Below are 26,623 nucleotides of genomic sequence, written 5' to 3'. Positions count from 1 at the left end.
TAATACTGAGAACAAATTTTGTATGAAATGACAGAGACATGTGGCAAAGGTAACATAACTAGTTTTTTGTTGTTTTTGTTTTTCATTCATTGTCTCCTTGGTCAAATTGTTTATGATATTCAAAAATCCATTATTATCCTGTGAGATTAGAAATTTAATAACTTGAGTACTGTCATAACCATTTATGACATATCAGAAGTGATTTATCTGTGATTGAACATTACCAAAGAAACCCTAGTGATGCAGTGTGTTAAGAGCTATGATGCTGTTGAAAGATCAACAGTTCAAACCCACAAGTTGCTCCATGGGAAAAAAAATGAAGTTGTTCCTCGTGTAAATACTTTCAGCCTCAGAAACCACGTGGAGCAGTTGTACTCTGTCCTGTGGCATTTCTGTGAATCAGAATTAACTAGATGGCACTGGGTAAATATTACCAGCTACCAACTAACTGATGTTAAATAAACCCCGCTGGGTTAAAAAAATGTGAGTGGACAAATCCTTTATGTCCGTTTAAATTGCTATTGGAACTGTACCAATAGCACTTGCTGTTTTCCCCAGCAGTGGGGATTGTTATTTTCTATTGGATAAGCCAGAGTGGGAACATGAAGAGTAGAGCACAGAAGAATTATAGGGTGTCTGAATTTTTGTATCTAAAGAGGTTCATGGTTTCTTGCAGCATCTAGGTATTCCTTTTGGAGACCCCTAGATGCTCCCTCTAACCATGTTGCTGTTGTGAAGTACCATCTAGTCAGTTCCTGCTCATAGCGACCCTGAATAGGGTTTCTGAGTAGCAGCTGGTGGGTTTGATTTGCTGGTCTTGTGGTTCACTGTGCTGATCCTATAGTACCATGCCAGGAGTCCTTTTAAATTATCTGTTGTTGTTGTTGTTAAGTGCTTTCTTACCCTACATGGCCAGATTTCATCCTAGTTATAGTTAACACCATTATTGCCAACGTTTGGTACTCCAGAGTTTATATCTCAACCACTGTAGGTAGAACTTAATGTCAGTTAGAACAAGGCTAATTTTTTTCCACAGGCAAATTCAGCAGTCAGGAGTCACCATCATATTAATAGGCAAGGGAAGAAAACAACAAACAAAGATACCCAGTTGATTCTTTCAAAAGCATAACACAGATCTTGTCCTTCCTCAGTTCATACCCTCTTACTTAATGCAAAGTAAAAACGGAAGTCCTAATGACCTATAGGAGTCCCTAGGAGGTGAAATGTTTTACATACTTGACTGAGAAGTAAAAGGTTAGAGGTTTGAGTTCTCATTCAGAGGTACCTCAGAAGAAAGGCCTGGCACTCTACTTCCAAAAATATCAACCATTGAGAGCTCTGTAGAGCACAGTTCTACTGTAAACACATGGAATCACCATGACAGAATAGGCCAACTGTCATGGCAGCAGCCTACAAGAGCAAGGCTGTTTTTACTCTCTGCCCCATCCAACACTGCTTTGTTACTTACTCTCTTCTACCTTCATTGCCTTTGCTGTTCTTCAGTGGTTCAGGGCTTTATGCATTCCCTTTTGTCTATCCATACTCTTTTCACCCAGGTATACCTATGCATGCATTCATTCATACAACACTTTAGGGAGCTCCTGTCTTATGTGTCAAGTTCTGGACATAAAGAGAATGTGTCTTCCATACTGCACATCTCTTGAGGATAGGTCCAGTGTCTTTATTTTTCTATTATTTAGTGTAAATGTTGTGTTATCTTAGCTACATAAATGGGTACTTAATTATTATTTCATGCATTTAGAATAGTGTTACAGGAAACATATTTCATGGGGGGTCTACAGAGAGTAAAGAGAATACCCTAACTCAACCTGTGGTGGTTAGAAAGACATCTAAAAGGTAGTAAAGTCCTACGCTCTATTTTTAACTCTATGTAGCAAAAGTCAGAAAGGGATAGGGAAAGGACATACTTGACAAATAAATAGCATGAGCAAAGATATAGAGATTGTGATGTGTTTAAGGAATATCAAGAAATTTTGGAAAACTAAACCATTATTTTCAGTTTGGCAAGTTATAGGAATGGAGGATGTTGAGAAAGACTATGGAGGATACTGTATGTTGAGCAAAATGTACAGTGTTTTATCTTGAAAATGATGAAGAGGCACTGATATTTTAAACTGGATTTTAAGAAAGCACTGAAGCATTCAATTCACCCACTCTATTTATAAGCAGGAGACGAGTGCATTTTTAGTCTGTTTACTGGAAATATATGTCAGATATTCTGACATGTTCTTATGCCTAGGAAGACATCCAGACTTACCAAAACATCACAGCAGAGACGACTAAGTCTACCAAGACCTATTTGAGCAGTTTGTCACCATAATATTTATCATTATATTTTTAAGGCTGTTGTTTTACTGTGTATTATACTACTTAAGCAATTGCTTATAGCTTGTGTATTTGAGTCATAGAAAAAAAAGAATTTTCATCTTATCCTATACAATTATTATATTACGTAACGTAACTCCAGAACCAGAGCATTAAATTGCTATTATAATCCTTGTATGATTTGGATGCCATGTTACCTTTTAAAGTCACTGCTATTTTAGACTGCTTTCTAGGATAAGCACTAGACTGTGAACTACAAGGTTGGCAGTTCGAGCCCACCAGCTGCTCTGCCGAAGAACTAGGAATCTCTCTCCTCCCAAAGAGATTTACAGTCTTGGAAACTATATTCTGGTTTGGAATGAGTTAGAACTGACTCGATGGCACTTAACAACAACACAGGACTTGAACTTGGACTTCATATCTCTGCAAAAGCCAGCTGCAGAAATTCACTAAGAGCTTGATTTTCTTTGTTCTGAATTGTTGGTCAGTACATAACCAGAGTCCACAGTGGGAATAAAGGAAGGCATTCTGAATAAGAAAAACTTATCTGAAAAGCCTGTGCAAATGAATTTTCTCCTGAGATATTTGTCATAGAAATGACTAAGCAGTGTAGAAATGGAGTTGCTCAATAAATCATTGTCCTATTTTCTTAGACCTGTGACAATGTTTGAATAAATTTTAAATGGTATCATACAAATCTCTGACTTATTAAGTATAATATTTTGTTATCAAAAACATAGCTTCCACCATTTTTTATGTTTTTAAAATCACTAATTTTGTGGTTTTAAATTCCTTCAATTTATAGAATACAGTAAGGTAAGTTTTTGTTGTTAAGTGCCCTCAAGTTGGTTGCCACTCCATAGCGATCCTCTATAGCGTTTTCAAGGAGTGGCTGGTTTGAACTGCCAACCTTGTGGTTCAAACAGACCTTGCAGTCCACTGCTTTATCCTATAGCATCCCACCAGGACTTCTTAAGGTAAGGTGGCATATGTTATTTGAATCATATGTAACCATTTGTTTTTGCTTAAAATGTTTTAAAAATAATTGAAGCTATCCTCATGAATATTGACTGTACATTTAACAACTCCATCCTACAAACATTTTGGTGTTCTTTCATCTACATGTTACATTTTGTCTTCCTTTCACATCTTATGGGATTTTAAGTTTCTCTTACTGCTGTAGGCATTGTAACTTTCTAAAAGGCTTCTTTTCCTATAAGGATAACTTTCATGTGTGTATAAAACAGAAAAGCATTTTGTTAAAATGCTCAGTCGGAAGTGTCATCTGACTGTCTTTTGAACCCTATGGGATTGGTTTCCTATCACATATGTTTTTATTTTTGTTTTTTCATTATCTAGAGGCTCTGATTCTAAAGAAAATACAGAAGGCACAGGAAAAGGGGAGGACTACATAGCATGAGAAAGGGAAATGACAGGATTATATAATTTTTTATCCTTTCACATTTTTTTTAAATGTATCTGACTAAAAATAAAAGACAGAAGACATAGAAACATGAGACATGGACATGAGAACATTACACATGATTTGATCCTATAAAAATCAACCCCCACCAAAACAACAACAAAAAATTCAACTAACCAAATAACTGATGAAGAAACAAGAGAGGACCAACTAGTTCTATGTATATTGAGTAAAGCCTCTTGATTCTAATACGTGAGGATTTTAGGGCTTCACCTTTGTAATGCCTCCAAATTTATCATTTTTAAGCCTTACCTATTTCCTTATTTTATTGGCTTCCAGTTTCCTTTAAAAAAAAAAAAAAAAAAAAAAGTCCCCCAATTGACTTTGTCTTCCTATTGACTTTTAAAAGAGGATCCAAGAGCACATAAAGACTCTAATGGTAATGTGTCCAGATAATAGCACAAGGACAAATTCCTGGAGGTCAGTCTTTAGATTCAGAGGAAAAAGAGCCAGGGAGACAAGGAGTGACCCGGAAACTAAACGAAGATCCAGAAGGGAACTCTGACAATTAATATTACAGAAATTCCCTGTGTGATTTCCCTAAAAATATACCAGCAGTCATGTTATTTCAAGATACTTAAGCATGGAAGCACACTACTAGTTACTTCCTGATATAGGAACATAATTTTCATAAAGGTAGAAGAAAGCAGAAGTAATCCAAAGCCTTTCACAATAGAGTTGTTGTTAAGCGCCATCCAGTCAGTTCTGACTCATAGCAACCCTGCCTAGGGTTTCCAAGGAGCAGCTGGTGAGTTTGAACCACTGACCTTATGGTTCAAACTGACCTTGCAATCCAGTATTTTATCCCACAGCACCACGCCAAGATTCCAATAGAGTAAGCATTGTCAGTTTGCTCCATAAATACCTTTGGTTAATGATGTTTTTGTCCTACTTGATTTTTGGTTTTGCTTTGTATATTTTTATCCTGCCTAGAGAATGATCCGTTAACTTTGAATTAACACTTTCAATAACCAACTTCTGGCCTGGCCTTGGTGTGCTAATAATAATGGGTACCTTTTTTAGTTGCCTATTCAATCTTGCCTTAAACATTGGTGAGATAACATACAAAAATGCCTGTAAGTACCCTTTAATATTAGTGATTTTCTTGTAATTAAACCACTGCTTGAGTCACTTTGAAAACTATTAAGATGAATAAAACAGAGTTGAGTCTTAGGAAGTACTCATCTAATAGGGAAACTAATACATGTACATTAGTGCCAACCAAAATAGAAAAAAAAAAAAATTAAGAGAATCATATGAAGGTTTTTTTAATTTTTGACTTCGACATTGAAATGACCATTACATTAAGTATTCTCACCCATTCCTTAACACCAGTTCTTTAATAGTAGGTTATGAGAGTTTTCCTTATTCCACTGATCTGGCCTGGTCAACAGTAATCATTACCGAATAGACATGGTTTGACCTGAAAGCCTGAAGATTTTTCCATGACAAGGAAAAGTTCTGATATGTTTCAACTTGAATCAGATTACCTTGGATTTTTAAAATTGAGTCACATGTCTCAACTGGGAGTTAAAAACTATGGTCACTGTCTTTTAAAGCTTGCTAGTTATATGCTTTCAGACACAGATAATTCCTTAGCACAGAAACCTCAATAAAAATTTTTTTTTTTCTTTTGGAATTTGATGAGGAACTCAATTCTAAGGCACTTATATTTTACTATATAAAATAGAGTTTGGCAATTTTATCCCCTCATATTTAACTTTTTTAATCATGTTTATATTTGATCATCAAAAAATAATAATTTTCATAGGCAGAAAGTTGAATTACAGGTCTTATCTTTATCCACCTTAATAGAGCTGCTGGTGTGTTCACTGGTATTTATATGAAGGAATCTCTTTTCCTGATTGCATTTGGTTTCTGTCAAACTGAATATGCTTTCATTTAGCACCTATGTTCTACCTTTCAATTTCCATGCTGTCCGTTTGCACTTCTGGGTCTGTATGGGCAATCTCGGACTTATTCTGTCTACACATTAACAAAATTAATTATGTCTTCATTGGCTGTGGATGCAATGGGGACTTTGAGATTTTGAGTAAAAGAGAATTATCTTTTAAACTATTCTTCTACAGGAAAAAGTCACAATAGAGAATTTCTTTTTAAATTTGTATTTAAATAACTGACAGTGATAAATGGTCACATGTGGGTGAAATGTTAAACATTTGAATTGTTTTCATCCTAGAGACCAATATTATAGTGTATATTTTAACCCTTCTCTGCTTTCTACTGTCCTCTGATGAGCACTAGCCAAATAACATGGTCTTTTTCCTTTATTTTTTAGTACATAAGTGTATTGCCTCTTCTGAAACTAGAGAAAAATCTATTTCTTGCCTCTCTCCTAGTTTCTGGTAGGTGCAGAGTTTTATTTCAGCTACAGCATCACATGACATCCGTCCTCCATCTCTCTGTCTGTGTCACTTTGCTTTTATAAGAAAACCACTAGTATTGGATTTAGGAGAAACATGAGGCTTTCTGCTCCCACTGAGATTTACAGCCTCAGAAACTCTATGCAGGGTCACTTTGAGTTAGAAGTGATGCAGTGGCCCTTAAAGTAACAGCAGTATCGGATTGTTTCTGTTGTTAAGTGCCATCGAGTCAGTTCTGACCCATAGCGACCCTGTATAGGGTTTCCGAGGAGCTGCTGGTGAGCTGGAACCGCTGACCTTGCAGTCTGGTGCATTAACCAACAGCGCCACATTAGGATTTAGCTTACTCCACAATAACTTCTTCTATATCTAATTGGTAACATTATCAAAGATTATTTCCTAATAAGCTCGCATTCACAAGAACCGGGGTTAGAATTCAACTTGTCTTTTGGTAAACACAGTTCAATCCATAACTCATGTCATCACTTTTGTCTACTACACGGTCTAATGTTTAGCTTTTGGATAGCCCATAGTGTCAGTGTTTTCCTCTTTGTTTTCCCTTTGGTGTGATTCTCTTTCAACCCGAGAATGCTTGGTTTTATTTTGCCATGAGAGGATTGTGTTTTCACTATCCAAGAAACTTAATAAAAAATGAAACAACCTCATGTGACTTGAGGAAGCTTTGTCATTTCTCCTTTTTTCGACTGAATTGCTAAAACACAAAATTTTTACCCATATCCCCCAAATTTAGACTGTAATTTTCAAATGTCTGATTTGTTCAAATATATTTAGAACAAAAAGGAGCTGTGGTAACCTAGTGGTTACGAGCTGAGCTGCTAACCATAAGGCCAGTGATTCGAAACTACCAGCGGTTCTGCAGGAGAAAGACGATGCTTTCTGCGCCTGTTAAGATTTACAGCCTTGGAAACTCTATGCAGAGTCTGACTCCACGGCACACCACCACCATCATTAAGAACAAACGGTCATAAAGCCTGGTCAGATTACTGAGATCAAATGCAACAAATCAGAAGAGACTATCTAGAATCATATTAAAAGGAAAGCTAACTAGAATGTATCATTTGCCAGGAACCATTCAGATATAAATGTTTCAGAAGATAACGTTAGTTATCTAGTGGACCGTTAGTTTTAGTAGTAAGAGTTTAATATAGTCACCTGAGGTAGGAATTTAATGAGTGAGGCTGTGGATTCCCTGCTTATGGTAGACTAATGAAAAGTGATTTCCCTCTAGTGTTACAGGCCAGAGCAAAGTGTGTGCAGTTGTCTGTTAATGTAAAAGTTTGTGGCTCTAAATAACCTAGGGGTTCCACAGAAGAAAGTCCTGGCAATATTCTTTGTAAAGATTCAAAAATCCCATTGCCATTCAATTTGCCTCATAGCAACCATGAAGGACAGAGTAGAACCGTTCTTAAGGTTTCTAAGGCTATAAATCCTGATGAAAGCCTACTGCCACATCTTTCTCCAGTGAGCAGATGAGGGGTTCAAACCACTGACATTTCAGTTAGCAGTCAAATGCTTAAGCACTGTGCAACCAGGAAAACCCTATGGGGCAGTTTTACTGTGTAATGTATGGGGTCTCCATGAGTCGAGGGCCAACTCAGTGGCAGTAAACAACAACAACAGGTTTAAAATGGATTCAATGTAAGGCTAATGCTTGTATATTGACTGCTGTTTGTTTGCTCAGTTGGTTTTAATTGGAAATAATTCTATGTAGGATCATTTTAGATGAGCTTAAAGCTGAATTTTTCATAGTAGAGCTGGTACATGAGGAGCAATTGGTTATTCTGATAATACTTGGAAAGGGTTAATTCAGTTAATATATTTTCATTTGAAGCCTCTACCATGAATTACACACAGTGGGAAGTTAAACAGTTACTATTTTATTTTCACAAGTGTTTGAGTGTATATTTGAATAATTCAGGTTTTGTGTTAGAAAATTAACATGGTATTATTTTCTGATACTTCCCATTGCTATCACTCCAGAAACGGGGCTAATAATGCTAACTCACTTACGTAATATAGCTCCAGAAATGAATCTTTTCTTTTTCCTTTATATTGAAATGATAGTTTGCTAATAGAGATACTGAATGTTGTATATTCAAATATCTTTAAAGGAAGAGTTAATTCAGAATTGAGTGCAAAGAAGCCACAGAAGATTATTCATCCATGTAGATACAATTATATTGTGGCAGATAATGGATTTGTGTTATTCTTAATGCCGATACATGGCTTCAGCGAGATTCAAGTTGTTTTTATAACTTTTCAGTACATTGAACGAAAGAAAAGTATGACAGCAGAAAGCATCTGATAAATTAAATGTGACATGTTTTTTATCCATATAAAATGGTTTCTGAGCAGCTGGTAATTGTGAATATTTCAACAGTCATTTTTGATATGGAATACTTCTTCTGTGTTCAACGCTAATGAGTTGTGAGTTATACTTCATCAAAGTGACAATTTCCTTACTTTTGTAAATAGGTATGTGATATACCTTATAAAAGCTGGTAAAAGATATCTACCTTTTAAATACATAGAATTTTCTTTCTTTTGTCTTTTTTTTTCTTTCTCTCATTCTGGCTTACTTTTAACTTTTCCTATAAAAGACGATAATATAAAGATAAGCATTTACTGAGTGCTTGCTAAATTCCTGGCATTATGCTGGATGTTGCTGTTGTTCGGTGCCATCGAGTCGGTACTGACTCATAGTAACCTTATGCACAGCAGAATGAAACACTGCCCAATCCTAGGCCAACCTCACTCTTGTTTTTGATTGTTTATACCTCTTTCTGTAGGCTTTGCATTGTTTCCAATGCTGTATCTATCTTGTTTGATTGCTCTTGTAGCACTTTCCTGACTTCTTCCTTATTTTTCTCAACTCCATTGTAAAGTGTTTTGAAACATTTTATAATCATTTTTCTGAATTCTTTCTCAGGCATTTCCAGGGCCTGCCCTCCTTCCAGAATGGAGTCAAGATCTACTTCTGGGTCATTTGTCTCAGATATTTTATCTTTTTTCTGGACATGTGCTGATATGGTCATCTGTTTTTGCTTCTTGGACATGTTTGATGTTTATCTGTGGCCCTAATACTTAAATGGGTATGTATTTTGATACTTTTTTTTATGCTTTCTGGTTGCTTCCAGGAAGATGTGGTCAGGGTGTGGTATTCCCTTTTCACTCTTCTTATTGCTTGACTCAGAGTAACTTTCACAGGTGCTGCCTGTTTCCTTGGTATCTGGCAGCTAGCATTTGTTATTGCCTGGCCAACCTCACTCTTCTTGTCATGCTTGAGCCCATTGATACTGCCACTTTGATAGATATGCACCCACTATTGAATGATTATTACAACTCAAATAAGCTCAGTGAAAAAGCAACTCTGCACTTGGGATTGCCATGAGTTAGAATTGCCTCAACAGCAACTAACAACAACCACCTTAACACTGATCCAATGACATAGGACGTTTCTTGCATTATTTTATTTTATAGGTGATAAAAGTTACAAATAAATGTTAGTCATAGATCTAGATTCATAGTGTAAAATCTAGTGCTTTCATATGTAATACTGTTTTCACTAAGTGAAAGAAATGAACCATACTAAGGAACATGAATACATGTAGAATAAGTATTAATCAAAGAGAAATAAGAATGATAATACCAATTAATCAAGAAGTATGTTTGAACAAATCTATAAGGCTACATTTGGCTCTGGTGCTGGAAAGAATGAAAACAAAAAAACAAAAAACAAATATACATTGGAACTGATTTTGTTTCATCAGCAATATTAGCCTAATTCTTTGAAGGAACACTATGTATTAACAAGAGTTATATCAAGACAAGCAGGATATTATAAACTTTGAGTGGAAAGGGAGCTTTGTTGTTCAATTAGTACAAATGAACGACTACTGCTGCCAACTTCTCACAACAGCCCTCAATGATGTGTCATACTTTTGGATTTTATATAATATTTCCCTGAATAAAGACTCCAAATGCTAAAACATTGTTTGACAGTTTTAGATTTGTATCTATACACAACTTCCTGGGATAATAATTTAGGATTTGCACTAACAAACATAATAAGGATAGGACCTTGTACCTTATAGAATATTACCATGTTTTATGGAATTTCACTGTAATAATTCTGATAATATGGCAGAATTGGTATCCTAAAATAACTTTCTGAGCAAATGACTAGCAGTTATATTCAATAATTTCTATAAAAGAATAGATGAGCTCACAAAAAATATTAAGGGATATCCTCAGGAGTCAAATACAAAAAGGGTTTATAGACTAGAGTAGGGTGAACATGACATGCTCTGATGCTTATGTTTACCCAGGTGTAAGTTAGTGAGCTGGACTGCAAAGTTGGTTTCAAGTTTGGTGGTTCAGACTTACCAGCTATTCCTTGGAAACCCTGTAGAGGGTTGGAATCAACTCGACAGCACTTAACAACAAGATGGATGTGGGAGTTCTGATATGGCACTGTAGGATTAGTCCTAGACTGTAAACCAAAGGTCAGAAGTTCAAACCCACCAGCTGCTCCTCAGAAAACCTATACAGAGTCTCAATGAGTCAGAACCAATTTGATGGGACTTAACAACAAGAACAAGAAGAATATGTGTCAGTCTTGTAACTTAGTCTACCACATACATTGGAACCACCAAGACACTGTAACCTAGTTGGATTAAAAAAAAAGTTCCTCTATCAGCATAGAGAAGTGACAAGAAAGCTGAACATTACTGTAACCTAGCTTTGTCTCTTCCTAGTCCTACTCACAGAAGGAACCTAATACAAGTCTGACACTTGCTCTATATGGTATTTCTTTCTCTGAATGAGGACAATTATCACCTCTTTGTTAAGTCTTTCTTTTTCTAGACTAAACATTTCCTCAAACATGTTTATGTGACATGGTCTTTAATATTACGATAACCTGTTCACCTTCCTCTTAACCTGGTCAAACATGCAGACTTTATATTAATATACAAACATTTATTCAAACTTTAGCACTTTGAGCCCAATTTCCTTGAGTCTTGCTGTTGTTAGGTGCTGTTGAGTCAGCACTGACCCATAGTGATCTTATACATAATAGAACAAAACACCAACCTCACAATTGAGTATAAACTGAGACAATTGCTGTTAAGTGCTGTCGAGTGGGTTCCAACCCATAGATAGCAACCCTATCTATGTATAGGGTTTCCAAGGAGTGGCTGGTGAGCTGGAACCACAGACCTTGCAGTTCAAACTGACCTTACAGTCTAGCGCATTAACCCATAGTGCCACACCAGGCCTCCATGATACTGTGAGTTAATGCACTGGACTGCAAGGTCAGTGTGAACCACTCGGTCAGTGGTTCAGGCTCACCAGTAGCTCCTCAGAACCGTATACAGGGTCACTATGAGTATGAACTGACTTGAAGGCACTTAACAAGAATAAATTGAGACAATTGTTTGAGACATAAAAAAAAAGTCATATCAACCCTTGCACAAGACCTGGCACAGAGTAAGGACTTATTAATTTCCCTTTTATTATTATTGCTCTATAATACAATGTTAGCATTACGTATATATTTTTTCTAATCTACTTAAGGAGCTGTGGTGGTAATGTAGGATAAGCATTGCACTGTTACCCACAAGGTCAGCAGTTCAAACTCACCAGCTACTTATTCTATGGGGGAAAGATAAGGCTGCCTACTCCAGTATAGATTTGCAGTCTCAGAAACCCTATAGAGGGTCCCTTGGAGTCAGAACTGACTCAGTGGCAGTGGATTGGGTTTGAGAATCTTGATACTGCATTCTGCTTATATATACATTTAATCTCTGTGACCCTCAAAAGAACCAGTAATTAGAGATATAAACATTTCAATGCAAAATGGTGGGGACTGTCTCTCTGAGATTTCTTTATATTTAACAAGCAAAAAGAAAATCATTCTCAAGATACAAAAATCCTTCTTAAAAATAAGTCTTTAAATTTTTTATTTTAAGGATTGTGCTTCAAAATAATGGTGTGAACTAATCATAAGTAAAACATGCATACATATACACTTATAGTCACAATTCAATAATATTAAAAATACACCCATACATCCTCATTGACATAGTTACATTCCAAAGACCACATCCCTATGGGTAAATTCGCTTTATGCAAAAATGGAGGATGACTACATAAGAGCACAAAATGAATGATGACTATATCATTGCATAAATGTCAGATTACATCATTACATAACTGCCAAGTCACATGACTACATAATTGCCAAACCACATTATTACACAATTGCCAAATTACATCATTACATCACTGCCAAAGTATATCATTATACTGTCAAACCATGGAGAATCATGCTGCAAACAAGTAACACATAATCCTAACAATCATAGCCACTGTTACTCTTGTCTGTCGTCTTGATTTCCTTACTGCCAGGCATGAATTATTAATGCATAAAATAGTTGGATGGTAGATATTTTACTATTGCCATACATGTAAATTTTGTGATAATTGTTGTTGTTGTTAAATGCCATTGAGTTGATACCACCTCATAACAACCCTATGTACAACAGAACGAAACACTGTCTGGTCCTGGGCCAACCTCACAGTTGTTGCCACGCTTGAGCCCACTGATGCTGCTATTTTGTCAGTCCATCTCACTGGGGTCTTCCTCTTTTTCTCTGACCCTCACATTACCAAGCATGATATCCTTCTCCAGCGACTGGTCGCTCCAGACAATATTTCTGAAGTATGAGAGATGAAATCTGGCCATGCTGGCCTCCAAGGAGCACTCTGTTTGCACTTCTTCCAACACAGATCTGTTTGTTCTTTAGATGGTCAATAAATGGGGAATAGATGTATCTGTCCTTTGAAAGCAGTACACCTCATTTTGATAGTAATAGTTGGTGTCAGCTACTGTAGTGGTTATGAGTCGGGCTGCTAATCTCAAGTCAGGAAGGAGATCAAAACTACCAGTGGTTCTGCAGGAGAAAGATAAGACTTTCTACTCTCATAAAGATTTCATCCTTGGAAACCCTGTGCAGGGTCTCTATGAGTTGGAACCGACTCCATGGCACATAACCACTACTCAAATCCTTGGTTTATTAAGTTGCATCTATTTTTGCACATGTTTATGGAACTTGGGAAAAGGTACTTAACATCTTTGTCTTCAGTTTTCCCATTTGTAGTATATAGAAAATGTTAGTTCATACTTCTTGGAGTTGTAATGAGGTTAGGTTATACATGTAAAGTGATTAACACGAACCTGAGTAAAGATTTAGATGTTGTTTTCATGATTATTTTAAGAACAGAGAGACAAGGAAAAATATTGGAAATAGAAGTGAACTGACAAGTTAAATGAAATATGAACACATATGCACTACATTTGATGTACTTCACTTAGGGGTGACTAATTACTCAGAAAACGATTACTCAGAAAATAGAAAGGTAAACAGAAGAGATTGTGTTAGAGTCAGAAAAGTTCACAGTAGCAGGGACTGTTAACAATACCTTGACAGTGAATTAGAATGTACAAAGTCTTGAAATATATATATTATAAAACTATAAAAGCATAATCCTCCCAGGTGACTTAGTATGAGAACAAGGCCTAAGCATTTTCATTGTTTAGAAAGATACCACTACATTACAGAATAGGGTCAAAATAATGTCCATAGTTTTCATTTTGTTTTGAGATAACAAAAGAATATTTAGTTCATGTCACAGAAAATGAAAATTAAACCACAAGTTTTGGCATTTAAGGGGGTGAGTTTCCATCATCTAGAGTAATCACTGAAGGAGGTTTTTGTTTCCAAACGATAATAGATAAGCCAAAGTTTTCTATACCTGCTTATTGAACAGAGTAGTGTTTAGCTTAGAGTTCATATGCCTCTTATTCCTAGATCTGGTACTGTGGGATCCAGCTAGCCAAGATAATGCCGAGTCGTATCATATCACTTCTGTTTGCCTGGATAATATTTTGTTTGCTTAGATTGTGTTTTGCTTTGTTTTCCTTTGGTGTATCAATATATTGCAGGGGAAACAAGTAGTCTGTATGGCAAACTCTGATGAAGCAGGTGTTTTGACCTGTCTGTAATTACCGTATATAAAATGTGGACAACCAGATCCTGATTGTTGTTAAGTGCTGTTGAGTCAATTTCGACTCATAGTAACCCTGTATAGGGTTTCCGAGGAGTGACTGGTGAATTTGAACCGCTGACCTTGGGGTTCAAAATGACCTTGCCATCATGCATTTATCCCACAGCACCACACCAGGACTCTATACCCTGGTTAGACTCCTAGAATTTTTATGATTTACTATTTGAGTCAAAAGTGAAAAGTGAAGTATGGTAGTGGTTTGCCATAGAGTCACTTCTGACTCACAGAGACCCTTCATAGGGTTTCTGAGGCTGTATATATGTTCATGGGAGCAAAAAGCCTCATCTCTCAGAGGTGGAATGGCTGGTACTTTTGAACTGCTGACCCAGCTTTTAACCACTAGTCTACCAGAGCTCCTTAATTGAAGTATATAGATCTCTTATTTTCAAATGCATAGTAACTGCAATGTTATTTAGCAATGACCCATTGATCATTTTTTTGGCATCACAGAAGTAAAGATTTAAATAATTCTACATTTAAATTGGATAACAATATTGACAGCTGTGAATCTTGATATTAAAGAATAATGTGTATCAAAGGGGTATATTTGAAAGATTTAGTTTTACAGATTACCATTTTATGAAAATTCATGGAAAGTCTTCCACATAGAGGTACATAGGCTATTTACTCTCAATAGGCATATGCTATTAACAATTTATATTCACAGTGGTATGAAATATTACATCTGTCAGTTTCTTACAATTTATGGGACTTTTGCAGACTCTCAGCTATGCAGATAAGCCTTGCTGTGCTCACTTGGAATATTGGGTACATCCTCTATGCACTTTGAAAAGCAAATCAAATACAAATATTTATCAGTCCTGTCATTGATACCTTTCTACCTAGCTTAGCAAAGAATCATTCAAATAATATAGAAGTGAAAAAGTGGAAGGCCAAACAGAATAAACAATCACATTCTGTAATTAGAATATGTAAGGTTCTAGGTGAATTCATTAAATAATTACACTCTGATTTAGTGCCATTTTATATTCTTAATTCCCTATCTAAAAGAAAGCTAGTAACAATATGATTTTTTTTTTTTTAACAATTGAATATGACAGTAACAATGTCTATGCAGTTTTTAAGGACATTTTATATGACTCACACTGAAACATAGAAATTAGTTTACAATCAGTCCTTGAAGAAGGCCATCATGCTTGGTAAAGTGGAGGGTCAGTGAAGAAGAGGAAGACCCCCTCAAATGAGATGGATTGACACAGTGGCAACAACAATGGGCTCGAATGTAGCAACAATTGGGAAGATGGTGCAGGACCAGACAGTGTTTTATTCTGTTGTACAGAGGGTTACTTTAAGTAGAAACCAACTCTACAGCACCTAGCAACAGTATCATGCTTAGAAAAATCCCCAACTTTGTCCAATTTCACAATAAAATGATTAGTAATGCTTAAGGTTTTATTTGTCATTAAGAATATAATTTGGTTTTCCAGAGCAAGATGGTGAAGTAGGCACAGAGCAGGCCCTCGGCAACAAAGACATGGGAGGCCCAGGTATACAGATACAGATGATGATCCTGGAACCGTAAGCTTCTGAGGATAGGACAGAGGTGGATTAAGTACTGACTAGAAAAAGGAAGCTGAACAGGAGCAATGGGGGAGAAGAATAATGGGGTGGGCTGTCAGCTGGCATAGAGTGGCACAACCATCTAGAGCTTTTGCAAGTAGCTGTTGATACAGAGGCCTTCAGACACAGGACACAGCTAGAGTCACAACGAGGGTGCAGTTCTCCTTGTCCCATTTATAGGCCAGTTTCTGCCCTCAACAACCCATTGGCCAACCTTGGGTTGGTCAGATATCAGAAGTTCCCCTGTTTTTGGAGGCACATGATTTTGCCCTGAACTATGCTTCAAAATGAACGGAAAATTGTCTTCACCCTTCTAGTTTCTATCACATCCACCAGGAGACAAATAGTGGATGCCTGAGAATACAACATACAATCATCAATTAAATAAAATACAGTAACAGCACAGTGTCTCAAAGAAAGCAGACTATTTCAGCTTACATGAAGAAACAAGACAAATGGCCCAAAACAAGTGACCAAAATACAGTCAGGAGATACATACCAGGATTTGTATCAGAACTATTTGATAATGATTTTTGAAGAATGTTTAGGTACTCCCAACAGAATGACAGAAAGAATTAGGTACACAGAAAAATAAGAACACAGAAAAACCTTTAGGAGAATTCAGGAAAACACTACAAGAATAAACAGACAAAGAAATGAAGAAATTGGAAACCATACAAAAACAGAAATTAGAAAGCCAGAAGATTAATACTAAGAAATCAGAAATAGTACATTGAAAGGGCTAAGAAGTAGAATCCAATCAATGGAAGTCTGAATTACTTAGCTTGAAGACAAATCTTTCAATATTCATCTGCTAGAGGAACAGTCAGAAAAAAGAACAAAGAAAGCCTAAGATTTATGTGGGGCACTACCAAGAGGAATAACTTATATGTGATGGGAATGTCAGAACAGATGGGGAAAAAAAAGTAAAGAAATTTGTTCCAAAATTGTTGAAAGAAAACTTCGCTAACATGAATGATGAGAAGTTAGCTATTAACAGGATAAATCCCAGAGAAAATCATGAAGTCAAACTTTGCAAAAACAAAGACAAGTAAACAATCTTGAGAGCAGCACAGGGAAAACAAAAAGTTGCCCACAAACGAGAAACTAATTAGACTCTTATATACAGGGCCGTGATGAGTCAGAACTGAGTTGACAGCACTTAGCAACTGAAATATACATGCATGTATTTGTACATGGTTAACCACATGGAGGAAATGGGACCACTGTTGTTGCATGGAGGGGATTGCAATCATTGAGGTGAAACAAAGCATATGATTCATTGAATGTAAAACGGGTGATCTTGTCTGTAAACCTTAACTCAATTCACAATAATACTAATAAAAAAGAAAGCTCTGATTTCTCAGCAGGAACCATAGAGGGAAAAATAAAATGGGATAACATATATAATGGGATGACTGCAAGCAAAAAATTGCCTACCAAGAGATACGCATCCAGCAAAATTATCCAACAAATGTGACATTGAAATTAGAACATTTCCAAATAAACAGAAATTAAAAGAATTTACAAAAAAAGCATACTAATCTTATAAAAATACTAAAGGGAGTTCTTTGGCTAGAGAATCAACAACTGCAGATAACAATCTGAGACTATTATAATGACAATATCACCCAGAACTCAACACAGTTGTGGTTGTTGTTGTTGTGTGCCTTCCAGTTGGTTCTGACCAATAGTGACCCTGTATAGGGCTTCCAGGGAGCAGCTGGTGAGTTTGAACTACTGATATTGTGGTTCAAACCAACTTTGCCGTCCAGCACATTAACCCACAGTTATAAAAGTATTCAAAATAAAACCTACAAGACTAAAAATAGAGAATATGAGATAGCAGTTTGCAACAACAACAACAACAACAAAAAAGCGTAAAGCAAAAAGAGGGAATAATGTAATTACAGAACTTTCAAATGAAGAGGAAATCAAGTAGATTTCAAGAAAAAAATAAAATAAGCCTAGTGTAACCCTAAAACCAGAGCAAGCCTTACTCTTAGCCCTATCCCTAACACTATCCCTATTTCAAACCATAACCCTAAAAAACAATTTTTTTTTAATTAAATAATATAATTTGGTGGATGCCAAGGAATCCTGGTGTTGCATTATAGGATAAGCACTAGACTGCTAACCCCAGAGGTTAAAACCTACAAGTTGTTCTGGGAAACTCTATCCATGGTCACTATAAGTCAGAACCAACTAGATAGCACTTAAACCACAAAAACAAACAATAGGGAATGAATGGTCAGACCCCAGCCAAGCTGCTGGTAGTGTTGGGACCTACCCATAACCAATCCCAAAGGCTTTTCTAATCTGCAGTGTATGTATGCCAATCATGGATCCTCCCCACTATAGTTGAGCCTGTGACAATGATGCCACAATGATGATTTGTGACATATTTGTTTTGTACATACTATTATAATTAGCCAGGAACCCTGTAAATACCATTATGGCCTCAGGCTGATGAGTTTCGTCATCTGGATGATTTGCCTTTCTTTTCTCTTTGTTCCATTTAAGATTAATAGAAAGGGACCTGTTTTTTTAAAAAAATGAATGTAAGTTTGTGTAGCTTCAACTTTATTTTTTTTTATGAGGGCATGTGCAACAGTGAGAGGGTCCTTCTAATGAAATTTGCTTTCTCTTCATTATATATATTTGTATATATTACAGCAATTACAATCTATGACTTTACAGAGATATAGATGGTAGCACAAATTAACCTATTAAGAAATATTGGTAATTGTAACAGTTAATAAAGATTTTTTTTTGTTATAGGAAAGGTACAAAACTACAGTTTGACCAATGATGATAACAGATCTTAACTAACTAACTAGGAAAGTATTATATAGTATGAAATAACTCGGTTACAATGGACTAGGCAGCAATTTTCCAATTTATCTTTTGTAGGATAAGCACTAGACTGCTAACCACCCTAACCACAAAATCCAAAACCATCTTGTGCTCGGGAAACCCAATACATGGCCGCAATGAGTTGGAACTGACTCAGCAGCATACACAATAGTCCTAACACATTGCTTCTGCCTGCTCTGCCCTGCCCTCTGAGATACTAACCATAGTAACTATTCCCATTCCATGCTGCCACTTTACTTACTAAGAGTCTTGGTGTGACACTGCAGGATAATGCACTGGACTCCAAGGTCAGTTTGAACCACAAGGTCAGTGAATTCAAACTCACCAGCCAGCCACTCCTCAGAAACCCTAGGCAGGATCACTATGAGTAAGATTCGACTTGATGGCACTTAACAGAACCAAAATTTTACTTACTATTTTTACTTCTTGTTATTTATATTATTCTGAATACAGTCATTTAGTTGCATGCTATGTATGGCCACATTTGACTGTGAGTTCTTGAAGGGCTAGTGCTTAGTTTTATCCTCCACTGTACCCACAATCCATGGTGACATGCACTGTGCACACAGTAGGCATTCAATGAATATTTTAGGAATAGAACATGAATTGATGAATTATTTTGTTGTTGTTGGATGCTGTCCAGTTGATTCTGAATCATAGCAATAAAACAAAACACTGCCCAATTCTGTCCCATCCTCAGTGGCTGTATTGTTGAGCCTATTGTTGTAGCCACTGTGTCAATTCATCTCCTTCACTGTCTCCTCTTTTTCACTGATCTTCTACTTTGCCTGGCATGTTGTCCTTTTCCAGGAACTGCTCCTTTGGATAACATGGACAAAATCTTGCCACCCTGGAAGTCCATGGTATATTCAATATTCTTTGCCACCACTATAATTCAAATGAATCAATTCTTCATAGATCTTCCTTATTCATTCTCCAGCTTTTACATTCAAATGAGGTGATTAACTACAAATCGAAGTGGAACATTGTTACATTCAGTCCCAGAAGATGAAAACATTATGAATAGCACTAGACTATTGTCAGATATAGTGCCAGAAGATGAGCCCCTCAGGATGGAAGGCACTCAAAATATGGCTTCCACCTCAAAAGAGATTGACTGTGATGATGTTAATGGAGTGAAACTTTTTGGATCTTCATTTACTGATGATGCACAATTCAAAATGAGTAGAAACAATTGCAAGCGTTCATTAATGCTTAGAACATGGAATATACATAGTAAAAATTTAGAAAATATGAAGTTGTCTAAATAAAATGGACTAGTTAAATAGCAAAGTCCAAGGCATTAGTGAGCTGAAATGGACTACTATTGGCCATTTTTTATCTGACAATCATATATATATATATAGTTTATTATGCCAGGAACAACAAATTCAAGAGGAATTCATTACCAAAAAGAACTTTCCAAGTTTAACACAGTCTGTGGTAGGATAATGTCCATATGCCTACAAGGAAGACAGTTCATTCCACTATTATTCAAATTTATGCACCAACCGCTAAAGCCAGTGGTGATGGAATGATGAATTCTGCAAACTTCATCAGTCAGATATTGAGGAAACATGCAAATTTTGATAATTACTGGTAATTGTGAAGTTTGAAACAAGGAAGAAGGATGAGTCGTTAAAAAATAATGCCCTTGGTGATAGAAATGATGCTGGAAATCACATGAAAAAATTTTGCAAGACCAGTGACTTATTCTTTGCAGATACTTTTTAAACAACATAAAAGGTGGTTATACCTGGTGGACCTCACCAGATGGAATACAAAGGAAACAAAATGATAACATCTGTGGGAAGAGACTGTGAAATGCTCAATATCATCAGCCTAGACAAGGCCAGACACAGACTGTGGAACAGATCATCAATTGCTTATATTTGAGTTCAGATTAAAGCTGAAGGAAAATAAAACAAATCCACATGAGCTAAAATATGACCTTGAACATATACCACCTGATTTTAAAGACCATCTCAAGAACAGATTTGATGTATTAGACATTAATGACTACAGACCAGAAGAGCTGTGGGATGACATCAAGAAGGTCATACATGAAGAAAATAAAAGTCATTAAAAAGGCAGGAAAGAAAGAAAAGAACTAAATGGATAATAGAAGAAGCGCTGAAACTTTCTCTCCAGTGTAGAAATACTAAAGCAACTGGAAGAAATGAGGAATAAAAGAGCTGAACAAAAAGTTTCTCAGAGCAGTATTGGAAGACAAAAGTCAAGTATTATGAAAAACGCAAGGAGCTGGAGTAAGAAAACTAAAAGGGAAGAACAAATTCGGCATTTCCCACACTGAAAGAACTGAAGAAAAAATCAAGCCTTGACTTGTAATATTGAAGGATTTCATGTGCAAACGATTGAATGATTCAGAAAGCATCAAGAGATGATGGAATGTACATACAGTCTCTGTACCCAAAAAAAGAAATGATTGTTTTCAGCCATTTCAAAAGGTAGCAAATGATCAAGAACCAATGGTATGGAAGGAAACAGTCCAGGCTACAGTGAAAGCATTAGTGAAAAACAAGGCTCCAGGAATAGATGGAATACAAAGTAAAGTCTTGCAACAAACTGATGAAGCCCTGGAGGCACTCACTTATCTAAGCCAGAAAATTTGGAAGAGAGCTAGCTAGACAAATATTGGAACACATCCATATTTGTCCCCACTTCAAAGAGAGGTGACTCAATGGAATGTGGAAAGTATCTAACAATATTGTTACTATCACATGTAAATAAAATTTTGCTGATGGTAATTAAAAACATGACTGCAATAGTAACCAGTAGGGAACTGCCAGAAATTCAAATGGGATCCAGAAGAAGATGTGGAACTAGGGATATCATTGCTGACTTCAGATCGATCTTGGCTAAAATCAGAGAATAACAGAAAATGTTTACTTGTGATTTGTTGACTCTGCAAAAGCTTTTGACTGTGTCAATCATATCAGACTATGGATAACATTGTGAAGAATGGGTGTTTCAGTTGCTTTATTGTGCTCATGAGGAACCTATCCATGGATCAGGAGGCAATTGCTAGAATAGAACAAGAGGATACTGAATGACTTAAAATCAGGAAAGGTATACACCAGGGTTGTATTCTTTCACCACATTTATTCATCCTGTATGCTGAGAAAATATTCTGAAAAACTGGATTTTGTGAAGAAGAATATGGCATCAGGATTGGAGGAAGAATCATTAACAACCTGCAATATGCATATGTTACAACTTTGCTTGCTGAACGCAAAGAGGACTTTAAATAATTACTGATGAAGATCAAAGACTACTGCCTTCCATATAGACTGCATCTCAACATAAAGAAAACAAAATTCCTCATAACTAGACAAGTAAATAGCATCATGATAAGTGGAGAAAAGACTGAAGTTGTCAAAGACTTGATTTTGTTTGGATCCACAATCTACACTCATTGAATTAGCAGTCAACCAATAAAATGACATATTTGCATTAGGCAAATCTGCTACACAAGACCTCTTTAAAGTGTTCAAGAGCAAAAAGTTTGAGGACTAAGATGCGCCTGACCCAAACCATTCTCTTTTCAATAGCCAATTATGTATTTGAAAGTTGAACAATGAATAAAGATGACTATAAGAATTGTTACATTTGAGTTATGGTTTTGGAGAAGAATATTGAAAGTGTCATGGGCTGCCAGAAGAACAGACAAGTCAGTGTTGGAAGAAATACAGTCAGAATGTGCCTTAGAAGCCAGAATGGCAAGACTTCTCTCATACTTCAGATGTACTATCAGTAGTGACCAGTCCCTGAAGAAGGACAAGGATTCTTGATCAAGTGGAGGTAATAAAAAAAAAGAGGAAGACCCCCAATGAGAAGCATTGACCTCGTGGCAACAGCAGTGGGCTCAAGTGTAACAACAATTGTGAGTTTGGTTCAGAACTGGGCAGTGTTTCATTTTGTTGTGCAGAGGGTCAGTATGAGTTGGAGTTGACTCTATGACACCTAACAACAACCTTTGAATATTGCTACTCCAGTTTTGAATTTTTCTTCAGTTCTTCCAGCCTGAAAAATGTCAAGCAGATCTTTTTCTTTTGGTTTTCTAACTCTAGGTCTTTGTATATTTCATTACAATATTTCACTTTCTCTTCTTAAGCAGCCTTTTGCCATCTGTTAAGCTCTGTCTTCATCATTTCTTCATTTTTTTCAGCTATTCTATTTTCAAGAGAATGTTTCATAGTCTCTTTGAATTGCCATGTTCTGAAATGTTTAAAATATGATTAAGTATATAAGCAAATTGACATGCAACATCTGATCAGATTTGCCAAATCCTAATGATTACAGGATCTTAGATACATCTATTAATGTTAGACATTAACTGAAAGTCTACCCTTCCATTGATGCACTATTTTATTACACAGTGATTTTTGTGGTATAATGATTACTTTATGCAATGAAAGTATATTTATATTTGTAGCATGAATTTAATAAATATGTATTGCTTGAATGGTTATTTTGTTTTAGAGGAAATTGATAAATGGAAACTTCTAAGGTTCCTTTCAGGCCTTTGAATTTTTGATGCTAAAATAATGATTTTATTAGAGAACTGAAAATTAATACAGTCCACAGCTTGAAAGTAAACATGTCAGAATACATAAGACTAGCCCAAAATAGAAAATCCAATAATAAGGAGTTGACATTTGTGAAATATTTGTAAGAAATAAATATTTTTACTACCAGAGTATTTTAGGTTCCCAACATCTCATTAAGAACTCTAAACTCTGAAAAGGATTTATTTGCTTCTTCTTTCCTTTTCTACAATCTCACCAGCTGATTGTATGCTCTTCTTTCTCTGCCACCTCATTTAAATCATCTCTTGGTTAAAGATTCTCTCTTCATCCATCTGTAACTGGGAGTACTATCACTGTGATTCTAGTTTAAAGAGGACTCCCTAAGATGAGTATGTTTTCCATCCTGAATAGCTGTCTTCTGACTTAATTTTGATCTAGCATACTTTTATTTTCTCTAAAATGACTTTTTGTCTATGGTTTATCTTGGATCTTATCACGAGCTGAGGTCAACATGTCTATTTTTTCTATATGAGCAGACAAAATAAAGTGAACATAAAACACATCTGAAAATTTCATCCGTCTAATTATTTGTGTTCCTTGGCTACAGTACAAATTAACAACCATCACAACTACTGGCTGTTCCGCAGAGAAAGATGAGGCTTTCTGCTCCCATAAAGATTTATAGCCTCGGAAACCCTGTGCAGGGTCGCTATGAGTCGGAACCAACTCCACTGTACACATAACAACAACAACAACAACTTCTGATTGCAACTAATGTGTGCAATTTTGCCTCTAAGGTTTGAATGACAAAATCACTTCTGAGAAATGGACTCTCCATTTGGTACCTTTGTACCAAATCAAGGGCCATACTCATTCTCAGAGATTAACTGTTTGAAGTTGCCGTGCATGCATTTTTACTGTTTCAGTTGGTTGGTGTCGCTCCACTTGACTTAATCTTGCAAGAGCTCATTGAATGTCCCACTGTCATCCATGTCTCTCAGACCATTATTTTATTATCATAGCATCATTTTACAAAGATGGTCATTTTACTAGTAAGTTGTCCATTTATTGTACGTAAATATCTGAGTAAAGTGATCAAATTATTGTACAATGCCCCGGAAATTAAACTACCACATACTGTTACTCTTTTATCAACCAACATTTTTCTAGAATTCAAAATAACAACAAAATGTTCCATAACCTCTTTAAAGGTATTGGATTTAACCATTTAGAGTCCTGGTGTGGCACTGTGGGCTAATGCATCAGGCTGCAAAGTTGTTTGAACTGCAAAGTCAGTGGTTCAGGCTCTCCAGATGTTCCTTGGAAACCCTATACAGGGTTGCTATGGGTCGGAATCAACTCAATGGTACTTAACAACAACAACAACAAATAGTTATTTAAAACTTGCTTGTTTATATGCTCTGATCTCTAAGATTGTGTGAGGAGTTTATATATAGTGTATGTGTGTGAATGAGCATAAAATGCATGGAGAATTCTGATATTCCTGGTTTGCTCACCTGTGGTTAGAGTTGTCCTCCCCAGCAGCTGAGTCCTGTCCAGTTCCTCAGGTAACCCTAACACAAATGGAGCAAAAGGAGCAGGCTAATGCCACCAGTTTGGATATGCCATACCACGCCTTGAGATCAGTGTACGTAGATTAGCCTGTGCTGTCATAGTCCAAAAAGCCTTGGTTTCGCAACGTTTAAGTACTTGGCAGCTAACCCCAAGTTTGGTCTTTCAGCTCACCATTGAAAAGATGTGGCAATCTGTTTTAATAAAGACTTTTGTCATAGAAACTGTATGGATCAGTTCTTCTCTATTATAGAGGATCACTCTGAATTGGAATGGATGCAACAGTAGCAGGTTTAGACTCTCAAGTCAACCACTCAGAGGTTTTTCTTTCTCACTGCTCCTGGTTAACCTTTTTCCCTGAGTCATACTACATTTCCATATCACCCCCAGGATAAGAGCCAGAGTCTAAAACCTATTTAATTTAGATGGGATTCCAGGTATTCTGTGTAGTACTTACCACCTACCCCTCTTCATGCTTTGTCTACAAATCAAGGACTTAACCAGAACTGTGAAGGTAAGTCAAAAATTATCTACACTCAGGCTGTAGAATTTATTTTAATCAAGCTTTAGAAAAGATACATACATCATTCTTCAACATAATGTCCTTGCTTTTCCTTATACTTTATCCATCTGTCAACAAGCCTTCATATTTTCTTATTGAAAAATGTTTTAGGCTGAACTGCAAGCTATGAATACACTGCTGTCTTCACTTCTTCATCAAAGGTGAATCTTCATCCAGGGCTACTTGCAGAGGACCAAACATGTGAAAGTCCAATGGAGCAAGTTCAGAACTATGGGGAGGATGCGTTATTGCTTCAAAATGAAGTTTTTGCAGAGTGTCAATAGTGTGGAAAGAGATGTGTGGATGTGCATTGTAATGAAAGATCACAGTGCTCTTGGATAGAAGTCCCCTACATTTAATCTGAAGTTTAGGTTTCAGATCTTCAGTGAGCAGCTCACTGTAAGGAGCACTGTTGATTATTGAACTTTTTCCCTGATAATGTTCCGATCTTGGCCCTTGAGAGTCCCAGAAAACTGTAAGCATCTGTTTTCCAGCTGATGGTTGACTTTTGAATTTTTTCTTAGTTGGTGATTGAAGATGTTTCCATTTGATACTCTGCCGTTTACTCTCAGTCTTATAGAGATGAATCCATGTCCCATCACCAGTAATAACTTTTTAAAAGAAACTTTCACTGTCCTTCGAGTATCAGTGTAAATTTTGTTTGCACATTCACACCTGCAGAACAGTGACCTTGAATAGAAAGGGCTGATAAGACAGTGCAATCAACAGAAGTTTTAATATAACCAAATGTGGATAATTTTTGACTCACCTTTGCATGATATTGACTCATTCTGATTAATGACTTGAATGCAGCAAAGCTTTCGAAACACTCAATTGCTGATATGGCAGAAAGAACTCAAAATGGGAAGAGACAGCTGCAAACGTCCATTAATAATTGAACATGCATTGCATGAAGTATGAATGTAGGAAAATTGAAAGTCATCAAAAATAAAATGGAACACATAGACATTAGTGAGATGAAATGGACTACTGTTGGCCATTTTGTATCTGACAATCATATGGTTTATTATGCCAAGAACAACAAATTGAAAGCAATGTGTCATATTTCTTGTGAAAAAGAGCCTTTTAAGATTTTTCATGAAATACAATTTTATTT

The 26,623-nt window shown here is 36.3% G+C and overlaps 1 protein-coding gene across 3 annotated transcripts in view; it reads left to right on the top strand.

The window, feature by feature from the left end:
* Positions 1 to 26,623, top strand: part of RALYL (RALY RNA binding protein-like) — a 1,110,405-nt gene that overhangs the window by 218,701 nt on the left and 865,081 nt on the right. The gene's annotated exons all lie outside the window — the stretch shown is intronic.

Source organism: Chrysochloris asiatica, unplaced genomic scaffold (genome assembly GCF_000296735.1).
Source record: "Chrysochloris asiatica unplaced genomic scaffold, ChrAsi1.0 scaffold00031, whole genome shotgun sequence".
In the NCBI taxonomy this organism is placed as follows: domain Eukaryota; kingdom Metazoa; phylum Chordata; class Mammalia; order Afrosoricida; family Chrysochloridae; genus Chrysochloris; species Chrysochloris asiatica.
The sequence above is the reverse complement of the archived record's forward strand: the minus strand, read 5'-3'. Positions and strand labels throughout refer to the sequence as shown.